Genomic DNA, 6,000 nt, shown 5'->3' with positions numbered 1-6,000 from the left:
ATAATAGAAGTAAATGGGAAAGTTGTTTACAATTATATTTTCTATCTGAATCCTGAAAGAAATGTTTTGGGTTTCATGTCCCTTTAATGCTATAATCTGGATACCTAAATAAATTATTAAATGAGATAATATAAATAAATAATACAATTCTTGACACATTGTATTTGCTATGTAAATTATATAACCAAAATTATGTTGACTATACTTTGAATGTTTAAATTTTTTTTTTTTTTTTTTTAAACAAGTAGACTTTACCTTTTGTTTTAAAGATTAATTGTATTACCAAAAACAAAATGTTTAAAAATTACATAACATGAATTGTATTTAAATTGATTATATTTTTTTAAACAGAAAATATAGATAATTTATGCCGCATTTGCGCAAGTAAAAATTCTGAAAAAGCGGATGGAGATGAACAATGGGTAAACATTATTTTAATTTTTTCATTATAATTGCATATTAATAGTGATATTGCCGTAGTGAAAAAAAATGTGGAAAATAACTTTTTGGATTGTGTGATGCAGAGAAGGTAAAAGAAAAATTTAGAATTTATACTCAATATTTACACAAGGAATATATAATTTATTTAGAATGTACATGTGGTATAATTTCTTTATTTTTTCAATGGAAATGTTTGAATTGACACTTGAAATCTGAAATTGAAGATGAAAATATTATATTTCAAAATGAAAGGTAACAATTTTTTTGTCTTTTTTTTTCAGGTTGCATGTGATATGGACTGTCATTGGGCAGGGTCAGACTGATATGCTACAGGATATTTTTTCTCTGTGAAAAGGCATAGGGGTCGATCCGATATAAAGCGTCGCCCGCAAAAGCCGGCAACGCCAATATTTACGCTGATTTGGTATCCTATATACGGCGTAACCTAGAAGTTACGTGCGTATATTTCTGCCGTCGCCCGTAGTTTTTTGGGCCATAGGCAGGTATACCAAACCAGCGCAGTTTGGTATCCAATATGCAGCGTAAGGACTTACGTGGCGAAAATGGAGAAAACTTACTCCATTTTCCCCTCGCCACAAAAAGCAGCCGTAAGAAGCCTTACGCTGACTATTGGAGCCCCGTAACTTCCTAAACTGGCTGCTAAAATAAACCTAACACCTAACGCATGCGCAATGTCTATCTCCCTGTCAACCGCGATCTTCTAAAATAAACCTAACACCTAACGCATGCGCAATGTCTATCTACCTGTCAACCGCGATCCCCCCCCCCCCCCCCGAAATCCCTAATAAAGTTATTACCCCCTAAACCGCCGCTCCCGGACCCCGCCGCCATCTACATAAACTAACCCCCTACTGTGAGCCTCTAAAACCGCCGCCATCTACCTTATCTATCCCCTAATCTGACCCCTTACACCTCCGCCACCTATATAAAAATTATTAACCCCTAATCTAATCCCCCTATACCGCCGCCAGCTATATTAATATTATTAACCCCTAATGTAAGCCCCTTACACCGCCGCCATCTCTATTAAAATGATTAACCCCTAATTTAATCTACCTACCCCGCCGCCAGCTATATTATCTATATTAACCCTAAGTATATTATAGTTAATATAGTTATTACATTATATATATTAACTATATTAACCCTAATTATATTAGGGTTAATATAGTTACTATAGTATTTATATTAACTATATTAACTCTATCTAACCCTAACTAAATTTATATTAAATTAATCTAATTCATTTATAAACTAAAATATTCCTATTTAAATCTAAATACTTACCTATAAAATAAACCCTAAGATAGCTACAATATAATTAATAATTACATTGTAGCTATGTTAGGGTTAATATTTATTTTACAGGTAAATTGTTAATTATTTTAACTAGGTATAATAGATATTAAATAGTTATTAACTATTTAATATCTACCTAGTTAAAATAATTACCCAATTACCTGTAAAATAAATCCTAACCTAAGTTACAAATACACCTACACTATCAATAAATTTAATAAACTACAAACATCTATCTAAAAATACAATTAAATTAACTAAACTAAATTACAAAAAAAAACAAACACTAAATTACAAAAAATAAAAAAAATTACAAGATTTTTAAGCTAATTACACCTATTCTAAGCCCCCTAATAAAATAATAAACCCCCAAAATAAAAAAAATTCCCTGCCCTATTCTAAATTAAACAAATTTCAAAGCTCTTTACCTTACCAGCCCTTAAAAGGGCCTTTTGTGGGGCATGCCCCAAAGAATTCAGCTCTTTTGCATACAACAAATACAATCCCCCCCCCCCATTACAACCCACCACCCACATACCCCTATTCTAAAACCACCCAAACCCCCCTTAAAAAAGCCTAACACTACCCCCCTGAAGATCTCCCTACCTTGTCTTCACCACACCGGGCCGAACTCCTGATCCGATCCGGGCGATGTCTTCCTCCAAGCGGCAAAGAAGAATTCTTCCTCCGGCGACGTCTTCCTCCAAGCGGCAGCAAAGTCTTCATTCTTCCGGCGGCATCTTCAATCTTCTTTCTTCGCTCCGCCGCCGCGGAGCATCCATCCCGGCCGACTGCTGAACTTGGAATGAGGTACCTTTAAATGACGTCATCCAAGATGGCGTCCGCCGAATTCCGATTGGCTGATAGGATTCTATCAGCCAATCGGAATTAAGTTTAAAAAATCTGATTGGCTGATTGAATCAGCCAATCAGATTCAAGTTCAATCCGATTGGCTGATCCAATCAGCCAATCAGATTGAGCTCGCATTCTACGCCCGGATCGGATCAGGAGTTCGGCCCGGTGTGGTGAAGACAAGGTAGGGAGATCTTCAGGGGGGTAGTGTTTTTTAAGGGGGGTTTGGGTGGTTTTAGAATAGGGGTATGTGGGTGGTGGGTTGTAATGGGGGGGGGGGGGTTGTATTTGTTGTATGCAAAAGAGCTGAATTCTTTGGGGCATGCCCCACAAAAGGCCCTTTTAAGGGCTGGTAAGGTAAAGAGCTTTGAAATTTGTTTAATTTAGAATAGGGCAGGGAATTTTTTTTATTTTGGGGGTTTATTATTTTATTAGGGGGCTTAGAATAGGTGTAATTAGCTTAAAAATCTTGTAATCTTTTTTTATTTTTTGTAATTTAGTGTTTGTTTTTTTTTGTAATTTAGTTTAGTTAATTTAATTGTATTTTTAGATAGATGTTTGTAGTTTATTAAATTTATTGATAGTGTAGGTGTATTTGTAACTTAGGTTAGGATTTATTTTACAGGTAATTGGGTAATTATTTTAACTAGGTATAATAGATATTAAATAGTTATTAACTATTTAATATCTATTATACCTAGTTAAAATAATTAACAATTTACCTGTAAAATAAATATTAACCCTAACATAGCTACAATGTAATTATTAATTATATTGTAGCTATCTTAGGGTTTATTTTATAGGTAAGTATTTAGATTTAAATAGGAATATTTTAGTTTATAAATGAATTAGATTAATTTAATATAAATTTAGTTAGGGTTAGATAGAGTTAATATAGTTAATATAAATACTATAGTAACTATATTAACCCTAATATAATTAGGGTTAATATAGTTAATATATATAATGTAATACCTATATTAACTATAATATACTTAGGGTTAATATAGATAATATAGCTGGCGGCGGGGTAGGTAGATTAAATTAGGGGTTAATCATTTTAATAGAGATGGCGGCGGTGTAAGGGGCTTACATTAGGGGTTAATAATTTTAATATAGATGGCGGCGGTGTTAGGGGCTCACTTTAGGGGGTTATAGATATAATATAGCTGGCGGCGGGGTACGGGAGCGGCGGTTTAGGGGTTAATAGCTTTTTTATTGTTAGGCTAGTGAGGGGGGATAGCGGATAGAGGGTTAGACAGTGCGGGCTATGTTAGGGAGGCGTGTTAGACAGTGCGGGCTATGTTAGGGAGGCGTGTTAGACAGTGCGGGCTATGTTAGGGAGGCGTGTTAGACAGTGCGGGTGTTTTAAACTTTAGTCAGGTTTTATAGGCGCCGGCAGATTCTAACGTGCCGCAAGTCACTGGCGACGCCAGAAATTTGTACTTGCGCAGATTTCTGGACATCGCTGGTTTGTGAGACTTACGGCACGTTAGCATCTGACGGCGACTTATATGGGATGGCTCGAGTTGCGAGCTGAAACTGCGGGCGACACCGGTTCCCTCGCTTGCGCCGCAAACTGCGATCTATATCGGATCGCGCCCCACGTGTGCAAAACGAGACTGCACCCTGAGTGGCACTGGCCTTGTGGACAAGCACAGAAGTTTTTCTAGCTATTGTTCTGTCTCAGTGAGTGCGTCTCTCTATTTTCTTGATTGCATGTGATATGTGCAATTATTGGTTCCATTGTTTATGCATCGAAGAAACACAAAGGCCAAACAACAAAGATTCTGATTTTATTTGCTACCGCTGTAAAAATATAAAGTAGATGTGATGTTATGGATTAGTTATTTAAAAGCTTAAAAACCAGGAACGTACCTTGTATGTAATTAAAAGATTGTTAAAACCGAACATGCATCCTTAAGTGGTTAATACATATACTGTAAAAGTTGTTTTTATTATATATTGCATAATCGAATAAAAAAAATATATTGCTAAAGTGTCACAGTTTATAATTACTATCCTTTTTTATTTCATAATAAATAATACACTTTCCAAAAACCGAATGAAAATTACATTATATAAAAAGCGTATACTGCAATAAACAGATAGCAAACATGGCATATCGTAGATTGTTTTGAATAAGTAACTGATATTATAAAAGTTTGCAAATCCTTTGTTCTACTCATTTATGTGTGGATATATACAAGGCGTGAGCCTCTTCATAGGAAGACATGTTATCAGCCTTGTACAACGCTCTTTATGTCAAACAATTTATTGCCAACCTTTCGACTTTATATCTTTTACATTTTATGAATAAGTAATTGGTATTTAAAAAATGGTTAAAATCCTTTGTAACACTCCTTTATGTGTGTCTATATAGAAGGCGTGAACACATCATAGGATAGACACGTTATCAGCCTGGCCCAACGCTCTTTATGGAAAAACAATTGATGATAACCTTGAAACTTCATATATTTTAAAATTTTTAATAATAAGTAATTGGTATTTTAAAAGGATTAACATTCTTTGGTTCACAAATTTATGTGTAGATATATACAGGGCTTGAACCACATTTATAGAATGCACGTATTTTCGGCATGACCGAATGCTTTTTAAAGAAAACAATATGGTGCCATCCTTGTCAGATCATACTTTACCTTTTCTGAATAAGTAACTGTTATTTTAAAAAATTTAAAATCCTTTTGGCCAATACATTTTGTGTGGATATATACAAGGACTTGAAGACCTTCATAGGATAATCATTTTTTTTAGCATGGCCCAATGCTTTTTGGAGCAAAGAAAATTGTGACAAACTTGCCATCTCATATATTTTACCTTTTTTGAATAAACAACTGGTAATTTAAAAGTGTTAAAATAATGTGGGCCATTCATTTATGTGTGAATATATACAAGGCATGAACACATCATAGGACAGACAACTTGTCAGCCTGGCCCAACGCTCTTTATGGCAAATTGTCAATGGTAACAAGATTGCCAATTCATATATTTAACATTTTCAGAATAGGTGCTATTTTAAAAGGGTAAAAATCCGCTGAGACACTCATTTCGATGTGGATAAATACAGGGCGTGAGCCTCTTTATGTCACAGACATGTTCTCAGCCTAGAACAATTATTTTTATGACAATAAGACGGATGACAACCTTGTCAAATCACATATTTAACCTATTTTAAATAAGTTACTGATATTTTGAAATGGTTGCTTTGCCATATAAATATTTTGAACAGTACAGTGTGAAAATACGTAGATTGTATAAAGGTGCTCACGCCCTATATAACCACACTAAAAACAGTGGTCAAAAGGATTTCAACCATTTTAAAATATTTACTTAATTAGAAACTGTAAAATATATAAAGTGGCAAGG

The sequence above is a fragment of the Bombina bombina genome, chromosome 4 (genome assembly GCF_027579735.1).
Source record: "Bombina bombina isolate aBomBom1 chromosome 4, aBomBom1.pri, whole genome shotgun sequence".
Taxonomy (NCBI): domain Eukaryota; kingdom Metazoa; phylum Chordata; class Amphibia; order Anura; family Bombinatoridae; genus Bombina; species Bombina bombina.
This window is presented reverse-complemented; position numbering follows the sequence as displayed.